Source organism: Myripristis murdjan, chromosome 6 (assembly GCF_902150065.1).
Source record: "Myripristis murdjan chromosome 6, fMyrMur1.1, whole genome shotgun sequence".
Classification (NCBI taxonomy): Eukaryota; Metazoa; Chordata; class Actinopteri; order Holocentriformes; family Holocentridae; genus Myripristis; species Myripristis murdjan.
This window is the reverse complement of record NC_043985.1, coordinates 13,605,128-13,626,004: the sequence shown is the minus strand read 5'-3', so window position 1 is coordinate 13,626,004 and position 20,877 is coordinate 13,605,128. Positions and strand designations below refer to the sequence as shown.

Sequence of the window (20,877 nt, the reverse complement as noted above, 5' to 3'; positions counted from 1 at the left end):
CTTATAGAGCAATTTATGTCCAGTTGAAGCTCCGAGGGAAGAAAATGGTTTTTAATTGATCTTGATTCATTCGAGAAGCCTTAATATATATCAGGAATGGGATGACACAAACAAGACTGAAACATTAGGAAAGACTAATCAAGCCAAGACTAACCAAACTAAATGTGGGGTAATGGGGAGCGAGCTGCCTTATCAATGATCCTACAAGCAGATAAAGGCAAGTTCCTGCTTTAAACAGCTGTAATGTATTGAATGAAATCTGCAAATCAAATTTCTGCACTCACAATTTAACTTTCAAGACATGAAAGCTAATGGATGAGGTAAAAAGACCTTCAGTATGAGGCTTGATACCACCCAATTCCAATGGCTTCCTCTTTTTTATAGGCAGCCGACATTGAAAAATGACTTGAACTGTGCAAAAGACTGAAAGAGAGGCACCATTTGTCCCTTTTGGTAGGCACTCTGCCACTATTCATAAACCATGAGCTCCTCAGCTAATCAGAAGCACTGCAAATGTCTCAGAAGTATGCTCTGTGTGAAGAAGGGCACAGAGCCTGTGTCTGGCTGGCTTCACTGTTCTGACTTTATCCACCAATGTGATTTACCAAAGACCTCTGACTCAGCACGATCCCACCACTGACGGGAATAAAAGAGGATCATTTCCACTCCTCTGTCTATGTTACACAGCTGGCAAAGATATGCTGTTTCTCAATACCACCCTGAGCACAGCAGAGCAGGGTCAAATTGTATCTGCAAGTAATTGTTAGTGTTTGTTTTAATCAGCTTGGAGTACACAAGTTTCATTTGCTTGACAACTGGAAAGTCTATAGCAATAAACACTGACTTTGTCTTGAAGGAGTAAAACGTGCCCTCCTACTCACCTGGCACTCAGCACCTAATGTCAGGTAGTACATACAAACTACTTCACACTGATGTTAGGCATGTGGGCCAAGTGTGTAATGCTCTAACGTTTTAGGTGTCAGAAATGTGCTGTACCCTGGTGTCTGCTCCCTGTGATCCTGTGTGATGTGGGCTGGCATCTCAGCGTTATGATTCAGTGCATCACAAGAAAGGGAGAACATAAATACATCTTCAGCGGCAGCGTTCATAACTGTTAAAAAGCAATCGCTTTGTTCAGGAAGGCTTTTTGTGGAGGCTTGGGTGTCCACAAGCTGCCTTTTCATCTGAGCACTTAGCCTTGATTGTGGTTCCCTCTCTAAACTCTAAAGCAGTCAACCAAATTTGACCAAATTGATTCACAGAACCTCCCTCCTGGGGGTGGAAACAGTCAACGTGTGCATATATGTGCGTGTGTGGGCGGGTATGTGGGTGTTTGAACAAGCATAATTAATTCTGTAACACTTGCTACTTTCTGACAGGAAACACACCCAATACACCCCCATTCATGGCCTGCAGAAGATCCATCATTCATTAAGGTACATTCATGCCAGTCCTGGATAATGGTAATGGTGCTCTGCTGGGACAGTTTAAAAAGATCACACATGACACGGTCTCTCAAAGGTCCCAAATTGCCCGATAGCTAGATGTGACTGATTGTCCTAAGTATTTTATTGCTGCTCAACTGCTCTGTCTAGGAGAAGACAAATAGTACAAGGCTGCCTGTCTGTGTCTTACAAGTACAGTTCAAATGGCCTCAACCTGCCCAATCAAACTTCTTTTGTCTACATGTTAATATGAGTGGGGCTGAGAGGTTTGCGTGAATGAAGATACCTTGAAAGCTGAGGGCCTGTCAGCGCTTATTGCAAAAGTGCTGTGTGGGCATTATTGAGTATGTCGGCTGGGGCACGAGGTAGGAGTATAGCATTATTGTATTAGCACCTAGTTGGAAGGATTAAAAAAAAAAAAAAAGAACATAATGAACTTACAAATTTTGCCGGCTCTAATAAGCAAAGTCCATGAGTTGTGGATGCTTGGAAATCTGGCTCTGAATATTCATTTAGAAAATTCAATAATTTCACCTTGATGTTATCATTTGAATACGTCTTTGGTGTAATAATATTCAAAAATCATTCAGTCAATATGGTAGAGGAAATAATCCTTTCACCTTGGCCTACTAACCAAAATACTTGCACAGTGTTGTCCTTCTCATGAATTTCTAAAAGGAGAGAGAGACAGAGAGAAAGAGAGAGAGACCAGAGAGAGAGCTGGCAATCCCAAGGGGAGGGAAGCATTTTTCATGCTGCTGCTGATAGTACATGCCTAATGAAATAAAAGCACGCATAGAAAGTCATTACACAAAGGTCATAGAGAGATCTCATATGGTGTTAGAGCAGCAGCTCAGCCTCTGAGCTGGAAAAACACTCACCACAAGTGACATTTCCAACTCGGCTCGAATGCCTCAACCCTGTAAGCGCAACATACATGGATGAACAATGCATATGTAGGGCAAACCTACAGTATATATGATGATGATGATGCGCTACACTTTCCTTTAGCCTAGTAGGCTACACTGGGCATATAGGGCAAATGCCTTAAGTGTGTGCCTATGAATTAAACACACACAGAACACGTGGCATATTGCACAATACAAATACAGAAAAACGAAAGAAAATAAGCAATGAATATTTGATGAAGTTCTGCTGTGGCGGCTCAAACGTGTGTAAGCAATGCCTCAAGTGAGAAAACACACAGACACACAAGGCACTGACATCCACCATTCCTATCTTTATACACCCTGCTTAAAATGCCTGTGCATGCACACACACGAATGCAAGCACATAAATACAATGCTCACGTACACACACACACACACACACACACACAAACACAATGCACACATACACAATGCTTCAATAATTTCATTTTTCAGTTTGCACTACTGCAGTGTTGAGGTAGGCCGCTTCATTCTAAGAAGCAGATAATGAGCTATTCCCTCTGCAGAGCACACAACTCTGGAGCCAGCAGAGTGGAGCTGTGCACATACACACACACATAAATACACACTCACTCACGCACACATTTGCTTACAATAAACAAAAAGACACAGAGGGAACTCACTAAATTCTCAACTCCCCACTCTGCTTAGCCAGTCTATCTTCTGAACTTTTCTCTTTGCACATACACACACACACACACACACACACACACACACATAAACACACAGACACACAAACACAAGCCGAACAGTCCACTTTGTCACCTACCTCTGTTCCCAAGCACACACCCCTGTCGTGCACACACACACACACACACACACACACCAATATGCCCAAAGCTATTCCCGTTGGCAGTGCACTGGAAGTACTAAGGGCCGACTCCGTATCTCAGCACTACAGTACACATCAGGATACACAGCCAGTGCTGGACAGCAGCCACTGTAAAGACACGCTACCCCCCCACCACCACCACACTCCCTTCCATGACACACACAAACATATAGCTGTCAAATCACAGGGCTCCCCAGCTGTGACCTCACATCACAGTGAGGAGGAAGGAGAGAGAGAGACAGAGAAAGAAAGAAAGAGAGAGAGAGAGAGATGATCACTGGCTCCTCAGAGATGGGGGTGGGGGATGCGGTAAGCAAGAGAGAAAGCAGAAGGGGGTGTCAAGGGTGTGAGTGTGTGTGTGTGAGAGAGAGAGAGAGAGAGAGAGAGAAAGGACAGAGATAAGAGGCCATGGCCAGAGAGCATGGCAGACACAGTGGGGAAATTACTATGGAAAAGAGGGATAAAAGAGAAGTCTCCCTCCCTGCGCCAGGGGAGGGATGCTGCGAGTGGAGAGGAAGTTATAGAAAAATGCTGCTGGTGAGATGCAGAGGTAAGAATGGAGGACAGCTTAATTTTCACAGCTGTGAGGGGTCAGCTGAAAATAAACCACACCCCAGGAGCAGCAGGAACCAGCCACACTATGTCAGCCGAGCTACCACCAAATACCCTCTTCCTCCTCTTCTGGATCTGCTCTTCCTCCCCTCTTGCTCCCGGTGCTTCCCTTTCCCTCTCTCTTCTTCTCCCAAACTGCTATTCCTCAACCCTTGCCTCTGCTCCTGTCTCTCACTCCCTTTCCTCTCCTCCTCCTCTTCTGTTTTGCCCTCCTCCTCTCATCCATAATATATAGTTTCAAGACATCCGCTTCCTGTAGTGGACCCTGCGCCCCTGGAGCCAGTCAGCCTGTATTGATCTCCCCGCCCAGAGGAGTCATCAGGCCAGAGATAATAAGGCTTAGAGTCACACTGATGCTTCTGCACCCCCACCCATGCCACCACCCCCATCATCCAGCCCCGCACCTCAGGAAGTCCATCTTCTCCTGTCATCTCCTGTCTTGTCCTGATCTGTCCTGTCAAATGTGACATCACCACCCCAACAGGATAGGAGTGAGCTAAGTCACCAGTTTCAATTGGGAATCATCCACTCCAGCTCTACTCTCTACTCTAGCTCTACTCTAGCTATAGTACAAGTGTGTGTCTGCATTGGAGAGACAGAGAGAGAGAGAGAGAGAGAGAGAGAGAGAGAGAGAGAAATGGTATAAAAAAAATCACAAATGTCTGAGCTTGCAGAAATAGCCAAAGCACCGTGAAATTCCCAACTTTTCTCCCAGCTATGAAATTGGGTGCGACATGATCTGGATCATGCCATGTCATTCTGTGCTATGCAAGGGATCATTACACTGGATAGCTAGCGTGTGCTGATGCCTGCCTGCCCCTCCTTTAACCTAAGTCTTTATATATAGGTCAACGTTGGTAATTCAGTGACTGATATGTGCCACACGCATAATGTTGCTCTTTTTAGGGGAGGACATACAATTGCTTATGCCCTTCAGCAATAGCAGACAAGACACAACAACATCCCAGTACAATGGGGCTACAATAGAAATCTGTGCTGAAATCAGTTGTTCACTTGAAGCGGTGTCTTCTGCCGAGTTGGGGTCCTCCAGGGAAGGGGTCAAGGAATTGTTCTTGGTGTGGGTCGAGGCCGCATCTTGAGGAGGCACGGCCATCATTAAATAGGGCAATTTTCATGCTTGCTGAACAAAACACATACAATGTAAAGTGGGCGGCTAGATGCAAAGAGACAAGAGAAAATATGTCAGGAGAACAACTTTTCAAACTGGTGTGATCAACCTAGACTGTAGTGTCGGGAAAGGCATCAAATAGCATGTTCATGTCTGATTTTTCTCTAAAAATTATACCTCTAAATAGACTAGAAATTGGTTGTGTGTTCAAGTATTACATTATACTAGACTTGGAGCTGGGCCATATATTGATTTTATATTGACATCATGATATGAGACTATTTATCATATGGGATTTTGATATTGTAATACTGTGATATGGCATAAATGTTGTAATTTCCGGTTTATAAAGGCTGCATTACAGTACAGGGATGAAATTTTCTGAACTTAGACAGGATTTTCTGTTATTTGCCTCTACCTGCTTGGTCATCATATCCACATTACTAATAACTGTTCACCAAAAAAATCTCTTGTGTGTAAATAACTTTTGAACACACCAATTATCTCCACAATATTGTCACAATATTGATATCGAAGTACTGGGTCAAAGATATTGGGATATTTGATCAACCCTAATTGGACCTATATGAAACAGACCATCAGAGCCTCTGTTTGTAGACTGTCACAGTGACATTTTGGCAGAATTACACTGAGTACAAATAATTACACAGAGTTATGCAGTATTCATGAGGAAGGCCTTCTCTTAGCATCGTTAATGATACTACTCACTTCCACTCACATGCACGCACCCACACACACCCACGCAAACAAAGACAGAAACCTCGAGGAAGCAGCCAATGGTAGAGAAGTGTTCCTATCGCCTTCTGGCAATCTGAGCTCTAAGATATGAGCTTTTTTCTGGGGTGGAAAAATAGGTCTGACACATAATTAGCAAACAAGGTCACAGCGCAGAACCAAGGTCCCATGTTTGTGTCTTCTACTGTTCTGGAGATCTGACATACACACACACACACACAAACACACATGCGCACACACATTCTCTCTCTCTTTCTCCTTTTCTCTCTCTGTCTTACTCAAACACACAGATAAAAACACCCATCCTCTGTTTCCTTCTTACATTTTGAGTAGGGATCTGAACACCAGTCTGGTGTTCGACTGTTTCCACACATCAAAAGCTTAAGTCTAGTAACAAAAAAAATGCAGTGTCCACATCTGCCATATTGCCTACACACCCTTTCCCTTTCCTTTTTCCCAGTGAGCACAAGGACCATCTGATCTGTTGGCCATTCTATCTTCATTATGCATATCTGCTCAGAAGTTGACTTCAGCAAACAGAAGGTGAGGAGAGGTGATGCGAGGATTCTCAAAGCGGTCGCTGTTAGCAGAAACAAGGCTGCAGTGTGTGTGTGTGTGTGTGTGTGTGTGTGTGTGCATAATGGCTGTAATCTTTACCTTTGCACCAAGACTCGAACCCGACACTCCACTCTCCCACACACTGCCTAATTTCTGTGTTCCTTTCCAGCTTTGTCAGAGAAACCCAGCGACTGCAGAATGAGTGTGTGGGTAGGCGTGTGTATGTGTCTAAGTATGTGTGCAGCTGCAATGTAAGTGCTAGTCAGCTGAAGAGTCAAGCGGTCTATCGCCTCCACATTTGAGTGGATCTTTTCACCGCCAGCCTCGCTGTTTGGTAAAACGGCAGACAGAAAAATGCATCGTCCGTGCGCATGAGTACATAATGGGCATTCTGCAGAATGCCATAAAAAACAATGTAACTCAGTGACAGCCGCAAGCCAAACAAGAAACGTTTCACTGGAAGAGAAAAACCGCCATGTGTTTGTGGGTGTGGGTGTTTCGATGAGTGACACCAGGCAATCAGAAACACTGATATTTCTGAATCAAGAACGTGTGTTAGAATACACAGAAAAAAATCACAGGGAGATGGAGTCCATCAGACGACCAATCAGTGTTCATCGGTACAGCTCCAGTCAAATTGAGTCAGAGAGGCGGGACCAATCATACCGCACTGATTCATTATGGTCTTATACACTGGTGATGGCCTTGTTAAGGTCTCTGATTAAAGGTGGGACTTGCCAGATTTTTAAACTCCAAAATATTATCAAAGTTTCAAATAAAATGTGATACCTGATACAAGAAATGAGACCATGTTAAGAGAATTGGTCTCTACCTCATGGCGGAGTGACAGTTTTCTTGCCTTTTTGGGGGGTTTTACTGAGGAAGATAAACAAGTTTTAGAGAAGAATTTATTTTTCCATCAGTCTTCCACTGATTCCGCTTTTTCAAGAAACTTTGAAAGTATCTCGTCAAATAAGAACAACAATTCAGCGTATTTGGTCTTCTTTGTCTACAGTAATTACACTAACGTCTCAAAATTATTTGCTGACAACAGTTTTACTCATTAATTGAAAATAAGCTATACTATACAGTCCCCATATTTTTACCCCTCACATTGTAAACATGCATAGACATTCTTATAACTTCTGCTGTTATTCATTATGACCAGTTACCAGCTGTTTTACGTTTGCACTACAACAGTGTGTCTGGTTGTGCTCAGAAGTTGGCTCTGACCAGATCCGATTCTTCCTTTTTTCTTTTTCCCAGTTTCCCTCAGGAAACCAGTGGTCACAGCCTTGTTTTCATTCCTGTAAAATGCAGAGGAGCACTCAAACAGGCGAGATGAATGGATGAAAACAGAACCATGGTAAAAAAAAAAAAAAAATGCAGAAAAAAAAGGATGCAGAGAGAAAGCAGATGGCACGGACTGAAGATTTGAGAAGCGTAATTCAATTTGGTCAAGTTGCTGTCACCATTAGTTCCCTATGTTCCAGTCACTGTGGTTGTGTGGTAGCTTTGATGTGCACAACTCCCCTACCCAACACACACACACAAATTGCCCAACACTGCCCCTGGCAACAGGGCAGTGTTGTGCAATTTGCAGCTTTCAGAATTAGATAGCAAGCCCCAGAGAGATTTGTTTACTTATAATGTTTCATATTTCAAGCTTTCTCTCTAAAGCAGTTGTTGAGATCTTGACTGGATGGCAGATTATTCCAGGAAAAAGAAGGGAGACAAACAGATCGTCCAGCCATTAGGGGATAATCATGTCCGTCTATGCAGAATATAGCTGGACCACGGGAAAGGGTTTGGGAGAATCCTAATGGGCTTTTTTTTTTTTTTTTTTTAAACATTACTAGTGCAGTCTACCAAACACATGCTAGTTTGTTTACTTTGGTCTCATGTACCACTTTAACAACTCATTAAACCAACTCAAGTTCAATGAGTCCCTTATGGAATATCATAATTCCAAGTTAAGAAGTAACATAAACATCCTACAATCCTATTGATGAATAAGTAATAACACAAAATAGTGCTGGAAGGCTCCTAAGCAGATTACATTTAGATCTAACGGTTTAAATTAACAGATGAAGATTTCCAGTCTACCAGAATATTTTTTCTTAAGGCCAGCGATAGCTTTCTTTCCGAGACTTCTGTGGCTATATTTTTGGACTCAGCAGTTCAAATAAAAGCCTCAGATACCTCCTTAAGGGGTTGAAAGTACATGAAACAAAGCCTGCTTTGTTAATGCATTGACTGCCATACTGTATTACACTGTGCCAGCACATTAAAGCATCGCCATGCATATTCATGCTACCCATCAGGAAGTCTTCCTCCACTACTTGTGCCACTGCAGGCTCCATAGACTCTCTCAGTGGGCCCAAATTAATATTCCAGTGTTATTTGGTACTCAAGTGCTCAACACTGGGCAAATATTAAAGGATGCATTTGTTTTTTTCAGAGTTTTTCAATGTATCCAAATGTTGATATTCATCATTTATAACCGTAAATATCACAACCTCACTGCCAGCTGTAATGATGAAAAACCAATCAGCTTATTGCTAGCCTTCAACACAGTCCAACAGGGTATGTGTTTTTGGCTTCAAAAACCATTATACATGTTTTTGTAAAGACTTTAGGAAACTCATAGCACCGTCAAATTCATTTTGATATTATACAGCCAAAAAAAAGGGTCCGCAAAGGTTTTATTTAGTATTTACCATAATACATGGCCTTGTACACATTCACTTCAAAGCTGCTAAGTTGTCTAATGCTGCATTCACCTGAACTTGAACATCTCCATGGGGAGGCGTCTGGAAGGCATCCTAACTTGTTGCCCAAAACCAAACGCTCAATGCTTCAACACTAAATAAAACTGAAAAATAGAAGGCCTTTTTGGTTTTTTTTTTGGTTTTTTTTTTTTTTTGTCTGGACAATTTTAAGACATATTTGATGGTGTTGTGAGTTCCTGCTTTCCGGAAGTGCATTTGTATGTTTTTCTAAGGCCAAAGACAAGCGCCCTGTTGCATTGTGCTGAATGCTGGCTAGAAGTTGCAACATAGTGGTAAATTCCCCCTCATTAAGCTACCAGTGATGTTGTGCTATATACATCTATAAATGATGAGAATCAACATTTGAATACAGCCTGGGTTTAAAAATACTAAACATATCCTTTAATAGCATATATCATTTACAATAGCCTAAATAAGCTCCTATTCAAATTGGTACAAACCTATATGACATGTAGGATTAGCCAGTGTTTGCTGAAACATTACGGCATGTAAAAACATTAGCCCAGTTACTGTTTGTTTCTATATTTGTCTGTGTTTCCATTGTAATAATCACAATATTCTGTTAAATTGTGTTATTTGTGAAGAGGATAAAAACCTTACTTCAAATACGACTCAAATATAAGTTATTGTCTGAAACACACTGTGCGTGTAAACACGCCCAGTCACCTGTGTTTACTGCTGAGCACATGGCCACAGTCAGACAGCCTGCTGGGAACCAGTGTGTGTGCCGACTGACAATAAGCACAGCCTGGGCAAAGTCCTGAGTCATCTGGTGCCTCTTAGCCAAGTCACACTGCGTGCTCATGGCTGGCAACACAGAACAGGTGCCCACTTAAACAACAAGGGAGAACATGGGCAGATGCGTGACAGAGAGTGTTCAGGTCACGATGCCACACCGAGACCAACCAACTGTTGGCGTGTGGATAAATCGGGGATCACACTAATGCGCTTTCCCTTAAAAAACTGAAAACTTCAAAGGCAAAACTGGTACACAACACAATATGGCTGTGTCATCTTGAGGAGGTGCATATGTGTGGGAGCTTTCTGGCATTCAGATCACACGATTATCATTTTACATAAGGAAATCATCTTCCCACTGTTATGAAGCTGTTGGCACACATTCCAACTGCGGTAAAGACAAAAGCTGAAATAACAACCTACGCAGCTTCATGCCGAACAGCATTTCTCATCAAGTTTGCCTTCCCTTCTTCAGCAGCAAGAAAGCTAGTCTAGGTTAAGAGATATTTCATATAGTCTTCATCAAAAAGACATTTTTGCTCTTCGGACCTTTTCACCTATTTTTTCAGACATTCCACTGGGGGGTCGGCGCAAATAAAATTATAGCACTGAGCAATGGAGGTGGTCGTTTTTACAAGGATTCAAAGGTAAATTGATCCTATCATGACTCCAATCTTTCTGGCTAATGTCACAACATTTACTCTGCTTTTATGGCTATTTAACCAGTAACACTTCATCCAGCCTGCCTTACATTTCAAGGGAACTGCAGACCCTTGCAAAGACATTATAGCAGATATTTTCTTCAGCAAGAGAAAATTGTCTATCTGTATAAATCTGTATATATCCGTATGAATGAAGATTTAATATTATCTTCTAATAACCAATCTTTGAGCTCTGGTTCATTATTTAAAAACCCTGGCAGAGAGGACAGAAACCGTCCTGTTAGTAATTGTCATTTAGCCAACCATATTTTTCGGGGAGATGGGATTGTCCATAATTCAATGGGCTGATGCCTAATAATACACACAGTTGGGAGCATGATATGGCTTGCAATGAGTCAAATCACCTTCTGGTTGGTCACAGACCAGTGTAAATAACATTGTGTACTCTAACAGCTTAACTACGCTCAAAACAGATATGTAATAAGCTTGTCCTTACAATACTCAATGCCCCTCCTCTCTCCATCCATTGTGTGTATGTGTGTTTCTGTTTGTGTGGGTGTGAGCCTGCCTGTGATGCACTGCCCTTCGCTCTGTCTGTCCTCCACACACTGTGGCCCTGTGTGTGCAGCATGAGCGGAGCTGTGTGCTGCAGATAAGAGTCCGCGTCCTGCATGGGGAGGAGGAGGAGGAAGTGGCAAAAGAGCACAGGAGGAGAGCAGGGGGGAGAAGAGGATTCACTCGCCTCGTTCCCAGTCAGATTCACCTCTGGATGCCCTTTCCTCCATTTACTGCCATCGCACCTTCCTCATGAATAATCCAATCAGTGACACTAGCCGCCCTACTACTGTCATGTTGCATGAGGTCCACATCTGGCGGCTGTCCAACACCGTGCCGTGCTCAACTTATGAACAAATTGCAAAGAAATGCCATTAATATGCATGAGTTATTTTTCTCCACGGAATGATTGGAGAGATGTTTTCAGTCATGTACTGAGTTGATGTTGTGATTGTTGCACCTCCCTAAGTCTAGACGGCCAGTAATGAGAATAATGAGAGGGCTGGTATCATCACTGACATCTTCATTATCTGTTTCCTGTTGATAAACTTTATCTAATGCCGCACAGTACATTGTTCTGAGAGGAAGATTTGTAATCTTCAGTAATTAGGAAGCTGCTTCCTCCCTCTCTATCTGTGATTCTCCCTCTCTCTCACTCTCTCTCCCTTCCCCTCACTATCTCTCTCTCTCTCTCTCTCTCTCTCTCTCTGGTTTGCACTTGGAATCACATCCACAATTTAACTTATTCTCATTCTCAAGCCATCTGCACCAATGCTTAGTATCACGATGCCTTGCTCAGGCAAGAGCATGACTCATGATAATTAAAACAGAGGGATGGCGAAAACCAAGAGTGAAAGTGTTATTTTCCATGGGGTAATATTAGCTGCTTCATTTCTAGGCAATTTGCTGTTGCTATGTAAATTGTGAGAATAATATCAGCAGCATGATTTGGCAGTTTTAAACAGAGACTTCCATCGTCACGAATTGAAGCAAAGGAAAAAAAAATCACGGAAAAGTCAGCCAGTCTCTCAGAAAGCTGGGCGCAGGTCTGAATAATGATACACTGACAAAAAAAAAAAACGACAACAACTGTGGATCAGGGACATTTGGGGTAGTTTGTCAGAGGTGATTAGTGCTGGTGTATTGTGCCACCACTGCTCACAGAAAACATGACGCAGGTGGTTACATCACCCAGTGGGTTTGTGGGCCAGATGTGACAGTATCACTCCAGCTAAAAAAGGCTGTTCTGACCTGTCAGCTGGCAGGGGGGAGGCCTTACACAAAAAGTACCCTGCTTGGTCTGCAGAGGGCTGCACAAGCTTTCTTTGACCCCTTTTATCCACACTCATTGGGTATGCAACAAGAGGGTTCATTTTAGAGCTTTTCAGAGGGTCCAGAGAGGGACCGGTTCGCTGGTGTGAAATGAAAACCAACCCGTTTGTAGCGCCTGACTACATCGAATGCTAATGTCGCCCACATCAATGGACTCCTCAAACAGAGATGCAACCAAAGGACAAGGAGCTAGGAGGCAGAGCAGCGCTACACAAACACAACTGAGACACAGCAGGACGGCTAGGGGAGGACAGCGGCGGCACACAGCCCAGCACCTGCACCAGCCACCGCTTTTATTTCTGGTTACACTGATGGGAGGAATGAGGGGAGAGCTCCAACTGTTTTGTCCTGCACTGTTTTACTCATTAGCCCCCCCATTCCCTCAGCCTGCTCGCTCTCTCTCTTTCTCTCTCTCGCTATACTTATTCACAAGCAAGCCATTCAAAACCATCAGAGCTGGATTGAGAAACAGCAGGCTTTGTAAATGAGTGTTAAATCAAAAAAGACAGGGTGCAGCCATAATCGGAAACATTATACACAATCAGGTGCACTATCGGAGAACACAACTTCCAATCAGTCCCACTGCTGAAGATCTCTCAGTGACAGACAACGTTCGCAGAGATGATTAATGAAATGCAGTGATTATAGCCTCAGTATTAAAAGGTGGCCCACTGGGAATATCATGGGATATTTATGTGTGAAATTGTGTTACAAGAAGACAGAAATGGAACTGAATGAAATAACATGAGCCTTTGTGGGTGGTCTTAACAGTAGCATTTCAGGGAAACAAACAGGGAGATTGAATAATGGGGATAGCAGTGGGACTTGCTGAGGCCCTTCGGAGGGAGCGCTGTTAGTGCAATGCTTCCCATCTCTGCCAAGCGTAATGGGATTTCTTGGGTCTAAATGCACTTCACTCATTCTGTGGAGCCAGTAGGAAGGTAAACTATTGATCCCCAAACAATTTAGCTGTCCAGGCCTGAGAGAGGAAACACAGGATGCCCCTAAATGTATAATGAAGCTTCCCAAGAGCTCGCCTTCTTCAGTATTCGCTCCACGTGCCAGGAGTCCTTCGCCTTTGGGCTGGCTTGGCGATTAGCCTTCTATCCATACACTTCTCACACATGAAAAAGCATCCCCCCAAAAGGCTAAGGGTCAGACAGCTATAGAGCTAGTGTGCCTCTCACCAAGGACATTTCTGATTAGTGTAAGAAACCCCTTTGCTCCTCTCAGTCTTTTATTATTCTCAACACATGGGCAACTGATGGAGACCTCATTATGACACTGGTTTAGTATGCTATCACAGCATTAGGGCCGATCTGTCGAGCTTTAAAAGCATCTATCATCAGTGTGAGCCAGCACACACTGGGTCGGTGGGAACAAAATCCACAGCATATAGATGAAACACGATGGTGTGAGATTGTAGCTGTGCTTGGGGGACTTGCATTCAGAGCCAGCCTCCAGATGAAGTTGGGCTCCTGTCCTCCTGACATGCTCCAGCGCCATAGCAACAGGCTTTGCTCAAAAGGCCCCATGAGTGGCTAAGCCCAAAAGAGGAAGACGTTTGTGTATCTAATTGGGCAGTCCCCATTGGACCTGTTCTCTGTCACTGGAAGATAACAAGGCATGCTGCTGTACACATGTGTAAGCTTTCAGATTCCCACAATGAAGACAGATTAATGAGGATTAGGCTCAATCCAAAATAATACAGCCCATTACTGAGAATATCAATCATAACTTTGTCTGAAGGACACAGAGGCAATCTAATCTTCAAAATGGTGTTAAATATTAGCTTTGATGTAAAGGGTGTCTGTATCAATTATCATAATATCAACAGAGGAGATATTAATGTGTGCGTACGGCCTAGCCAGAAAGGAAGGTGGTTATTTTATGCCCGGTCCTGTAATCTTCCATGCCATCTCTTATGGTGCAAAAAAGCTATCTTCTAATTTATGAGGTCTGGTGGTAGCTATCCTCGTACAAAGTTTGGGCCACTGTCATTCATAATAATGTGGGTTTATATCATGCTATGGAAGGTGGTGGCTGAAAAATAAAGACCTCTGGCCAGCTATGGTGCCCGCTGGTAAACAACTGCATGAGTTTATTTTTCAACATTGCAATTCTGCGGTTGCAATCCCTGTGAATAAATCACACACCCTTCACTGATTCTCAAACTACTGTAGCCTGACTGCACATCCTCTCAACAACCCTGTAAACAATGCGTTTGACTGAACCTGGGTGGAAAACAGATGGCTCAAGACTCCCATGTGAGAATTCAGTCTATTGGGTGTAACACAATATTTCTGCTCAATGAAATATTAAACTAATACACAACGGGTAATCTGACACTTTGAGCAGCAGCTTAATTAAGACCTATTCACATTAAGGTGCTTAAAATTGACTGCTTAATTAGAAAAACTGTCCTCTGAACTTGTTAACCTTGTGATGCTGTCACTTTTACTTCTTATCATTATTACACTGTAACCTCTTTGGCCCTGGCTAACAACAGCCAGCATGCAATTACCTATTTGTTGAGCAAATAGATCTAAGTGCTACTGCAAAAGTTGAGTGCAAGCCTGGCAAGGTAAGCACCGCTAATAAGCAAACAAACTATTAACCGTGCTGACATTGTAATGGAGGAAGCGCACAAAGTCAAATATGATCAGAGATAAAGAAAGAGGGTGATCATGAAATTAGCAGGCGAAGGGCATGCAAATGTAATCTATTTCTAAATGAAGGGCACAAATCCCAAAAGATTTACTTTGTATTGTCAAGCCTAAAAATACGTCAGAGAAAACCAAGGGACAAATCAGAGAAACGGATTAAAATCTTGACAGATTTAACCTAGTTACAGATTTTCACACAATGTGCTCAAATGCCACTACTATGACATCTTATAATTATCATTTTAAAAATATTATCTGACATTCAGATGTCCAAGAAACAACAAGTTTCATTCCAAAATGAGACACCTTACACTTACTGCTGCAAAATGACTGTCGGCATAAAAAATATATAACTTCAAAGCACAACTTTGTATGCTTGTAAGTTGCGTTTTTAAGGACAGAATCACCTGTTTAATAAATCGTGCCAAAGTAATTTCACATAACATTTTTTCTTCCCAAACCTGAGTTACAGAATTGCGTAACAAACCTCTTCAGCTGTTCCCAAAGGCCAAGGTCAAATACTGATCACCCAACATGAAACTTCAACCCACTTCACGAACACTTTCAGATCTGACATTCATCAATGTCATCTTAATCGCTCCATGAGTAGCAGTGGAATACACGGGGTGATTTCTGGACAGTGCCTGCTTGTCTGATGCACATTATCTTAATGGAAAAGGAGTAATCTGATTTGGATTGAGACATCACTTTGGCAGACAGACAATGTAAAGGAACCATGTAAGGAAACTCAGCACTTTATCAGCAAACAAAATCACACTGATAAAGACAAGGGGAACAGCTCGAATGTTCAATGACAAGGAGGCACGTTACATTATACCTTCAGGGAAGTTCAGATTTTGATGCTTTTTTACAACCGAGCTGTTTCTTCAAAAGGTTCTCTACCTTGTCAGAAAATTAAAGATATCTTTTTTCTAGCTGCTTTAATGCTATAAATAGACAAAAAGCTGGCAGCTGAACGTAAATCTATTTTCATCATCAGCCCTACACAGCATTTCTTTAAATCTTTGAATGGACATTTACGCTATCTAGGAATGTTTCTTTTACTTTTGCTCTTATTGTACATCATATGACAGCATAAATGGCTAAACTGTACATTTTAATTTAAGCAGGTTGTTCTGTATCATGAGTGCAGAGATGGCAGAAAGGGTCATGGGCTACAGTAGAGCTAGAGAAGTCACATACTCTCATTCACACACACACACACACACACACACACACACACACACACACACACACACACACACACACACACGCAGAAAGAGAGAGAGAGAGAGAGAGGACAGCTTTAATCCAGTGTAGTTGAATAATTATCCATAAGGGGTCTGGAAAGGAAAAATAACTAGTCTCCTGAAATGCCTTAAGCAACCATTTGAGATGGAGATCATTAGACCAGGTAAGTAACCGTGGCCCCAGAAATAGAACATATAGAAATAGAGCAGGCAGCAAAGCCTTATTCAGTCAACCAATGTGGGAGACAGGACAGGAAAGTCCAACAGCACAGCTAACTGCTACAGTGTTGGCACCAGTCTCCCTTTATACGGATTAGCACTACAAAGAAACTGAATCTTACCACTTTACAAGATGTTAACAAGAGACTTGTAAACATGTGACAGCCACGCCAAAATATAAAATAAATGTAGGTTTGGCTCACAGTCTAATTGTGAAAATATGGATGGGAATAGGACTAGAAGATAAACACAAAATCAAATATCACAATATCTTTGACTGAACATCTTAATATGATACTGTGACGATATTGTAGGGATGACTACTGATGCTTTTTTTTTTTTATCAAGATATTTAGATTTTTTATAAGCAGTCATATGATAACCAAGAGTGATTGGCTTCATGATTACAGACATTACACACATACAGCTGGGATGAAAAATGTAATTGGTAGTTATTTTCATAAGTGGACACCCATGTTTAACACACGTTTTGTGATTACTATTATAAACTAACTAATGACAGTTCATATTATTTTCCTTTGTAATTCTTTGTAAGCTGTCGTGATTCTCTTGGCCTAGGTTTTTGTGAATATCCATTTTGTATTGGTTTCTCCTTTGCATTTTTTTGTATAAATGATAATGACACACTGCACTGTTGGTCTGAATCCTGAGGTGGGATTTTTGAGTTTCAGAACTACTAATGGCCCAGTGAATAGGGTACATTGCACTGCGCTGCTAATTTGGACCAGGAGAGAAATCCCTCATTCAAGAGGGATGAAAATTAGAGTTTGACTCAATTTCCATTGTGTTGCACCACAGGTGAGTGCACAGTGGCCACAAGAGGACTTCACAAGCATGAAAAGGCAAATGATAGAACAGGTAGAACAGTCTAACATATCCAGAAAATTGCATCCCTTTACAGTAATGCAGCCTTTAAAACCAGGAAAAGACAACAGTTATGCTATATGATGACATTTTACAACTAAAATCCCATACGACATCTTTTCTCATATCATAATAACAAAAATATAGGCTAGTATCACTATATTGCCCAGCCTTAGATGGGAATCTGCAATTAGAGTTAATTTGTTTTTTTCCCTTTCCCCTGCCTCTCCACATTGACTCCACAGGCTCACATGTCTGCAGAGAGCAGGGAAGGGTCTGCAGTGGTAGAATCAATGGCAGGCCTGGTGTGTACTGTATGTAGTCAGCCAGAGATGGCAGATGGAGACTGAGGCCCATTCTCCTCCACAGGCACGAACAGAGGAGAGGCTTGTCTCTGGGTGAACACTGAAGACGTCATGTCTCTGCCTCGCTGTCGTACCATTAGTGGATTTCTCTATTGATCGCTAGTGTGTAAACTGCTGAGCAATCGAAAGGGAGCGTCAAGACGAGAGCATCGCATGTTTTGTCAGCAGGACAGGCAGTCATGCAGACACTAAGAAGGGCTGCATGACTAAATAGGCTCGCTAAATGTCCCCTTGCTTTATCCTATCTTAGTGTTTTCAGTTTGACGAACAATGAAATGAACAATGAAAGACGACATGACGTATTTCTTCCAGGGTGGCCAACGCTGCGTTCAGTGTGACCAAACAAACCCGCTCCGCTGCTGCCAAATACCATCGCTGCCAATCAACCCAGAGTCCTTTCACTATCACCACACAAAATGGCTATCTTTCTCTGTTCAGCTAATGCTTTGTCACTTTGCCCAAGGATGAGATGCCCAGGGCTTGGAAGGACATCTGGAAACATATCTAATCTCCTACAATGATTCTAAAATTACCTTTAATCTCAGTCAGTCCAATGGCACACGGCCAGCACTCAAATTTGTCCCCCAAATCACTCTGCTTATGGATTAATACAGTATTTTTTAGTGCTGTTAAGATACTGTACTACTGTGTGAACCTGCAGTACGTGATAATGACTACCAATGGTGATGGAATAGTCGAAGAAAACAATGTTTATCTGGAAAATAACACTGTTCCAATCATTTTAAAAATCATGGACACAGACAACATCTTCCTGTAATGTAGAACTACAATGAACTCAGTGCAGGCACAACATCTGACAGACAGGTGGTCCCTTATGCCTGTGCACATGTTCACTGTGTTGCATGCTGACTGTATGTTATTGAGTGAAATGCAGATGTGGTGGTTGAAGATGGCTGTTTTCTGCCTAAGCGCAGGTTAACCTCTCTATGTCAGTTCTTGACAGATGTGTGTGACTGAATTGCTTGTAACCAATGGAAAAGTAAGTGTATGGGAATGTTGAAGCATTTGACTGAAGCTGATGTCTCGAAATGCATCGTACATCAGAATTAAGTCTTGCAGGGCACAATGTTATGTAAAAAGCTCTTTATATAGCCCAGCAAGCCGCTATGGCCCTACTGGCAAGGCACTGACAATGAAAATCTTGCATTCAAAAAATACTCCACACAAGTTTTGTTTACCGAGTGGAGCAAGGGGATAAAAAAGCAAGCCGCTGCTCGCTCGCAGTAAGTTACCCTACTTCTGGTGCTGTGAGCAGGGTAAATTCAGTCACCTAGGATGGAGGAGAGAGTCTGTCCTCAGGGCGTACATAGGACAGCACAGGATGCATTAGCAGCAGTCAAGCTTTACAGGATTCATAAAGCGCTCCACCTGACAGCAGGCCATGGAATCCCTCTGACATTTTGTGCCAGACTTAACGGCACTGATTCAGTGAGGTCTGCCCTTGACAAAAGAAAACAACTATAAGATGTTTTTTAGCAAACAAACAGCCAGATGTCATATTTCAGTTCAAGTTAGATAACCTTGAATGAACCGTGAAACACATTTGCAAGCCCTTAAGTCCCAATGATTTATTACTACTTACTACTATTTATTGCTACATTTCCAGGCTGACATAGTTGGAAATATAGCATCTGTTGCTGGGAACTGAGCAGCCAAAATTTAAGAAGTTTCCGGGCACTGGTTCTGTACTATTTCGTAACATCAAGCTGTAATAGCCAACCCTGTGGGGTAGACTACTCTAAGGCAAAGCATCTGGGGTGCCTGTTGCACAATACCGTTCCTGGCTTGAGGTCAGTGGAGCCAATAACAATAATGGAGCTGTGGTTCCAAGATCTTTCCCCTAACATACACAAGAGCCCAGTTTGATAAGATTTTATGCAAATGCTTCCTATTTGGGGGAGGGAAAAAAATGCTGCAGTTAGATACAATTTAATACAGAATTATGACTGTCTGTGCTGTAGGTGGAGAGCTACCACAGCTGAAACCGATGAGAATCATTCTTATTCACTCTGCTGTGCAAACTAGTGAGTGAAATAACAGTGAAATTAAACCATCCCCGGTTTTGCTGGAGGCCTCTGAGGGACCCTCGGTGGTCCCTGGTCCCACTGATCTCAGGAGTAACAGTATGAGCAGTTTCCCCTCACAGAAGCCTATTCTGGTGAGTCGGGACGCGCCCATGACACCTTCAGCCTGACATCTTAACGGAATGAGGTGTATTAACCCTGTGATGGCCCCGATTTTACTGAGCATTACGGCCCCATCGCCTCGGAAAAAAAAAAAAAAAAAAAGACAAAGCCGAACCAAAGCCCATATGGGTCATCCCTGGCACTGAGACAAGGAGATGCATTTTAATTCCAAAAGATGAAAGTGTTTACAGTCGTCGGGTGTTTTAATCTCTTAGGCTACAAGAAGGCACGGCAGCGTTTAGCAGTTTGAATCATCATCTGTGTGCGCGGGGCAATTAGGCTTTAGCCTCTGGCGTGGTCTAATACTGAATATTATCACCTACTGAGACTTCGCTGACACATACCTCAACGCACATGTGCAATACATAGCAATACGATATTACAGCATCTTCAACACCCGCTCAGTGCATCGGGTATGGGTGTTTTGGGAAATGCATGCCAGGATGTCCGGCGGATCATGTAACAGCATCATTCCCGCCCGTCAAGCCACACATATCGCACATACTGCATCTATCTATACCTGTCAGCACGACGATGAGAGCAAAATGCCCGTGTCCAAATCCTTAACAATTCTGCAATGCGGAAGGCGGCATAAGCTCCATCCCGTCAGTGCATCCCACTTCGCCTGGTGTAAACAACACTGATTTCCGAGCTGTCAAATGCTGCGCCCGGCTTCTCTGGAAATAACGTAAAACACTCAGGTCTCACAGTATCCGCCCAATGCCGTCCGTGTCCTTACCTCCAGTAGCGGACAAATCCGTCTGCCCGTATGTCCTTCACGATGCTCACACCTGCTCAGCACCGCATCGCCGGGCGCTCAAGAGCGGGGAAAGAAACTGACAGCTCCGTGGTCCTGTCCCCTTGGATTGGATGGAAAGGTTATGACTGTCAACTTAAGGGGGCGCTAAACCTGCTTGTTCCGCA

At 42.8% G+C, this 20,877-nt stretch overlaps 1 protein-coding gene across 1 annotated transcript in view; it reads right to left on the bottom strand.

Annotated features, from left to right (window-relative positions):
• cntn1a (contactin 1a) overlaps nucleotides 1-20,877 on the bottom strand; it is a 69,966-nt gene extending 49,089 nt beyond the window's left edge. The window contains exon 1 of the mRNA XM_030053938.1: nucleotides 20,693-20,877. The gene's annotated coding sequence lies outside the window, so the exon portion shown is untranslated. The remainder of the gene's footprint in view (nucleotides 1-20,692) is intronic.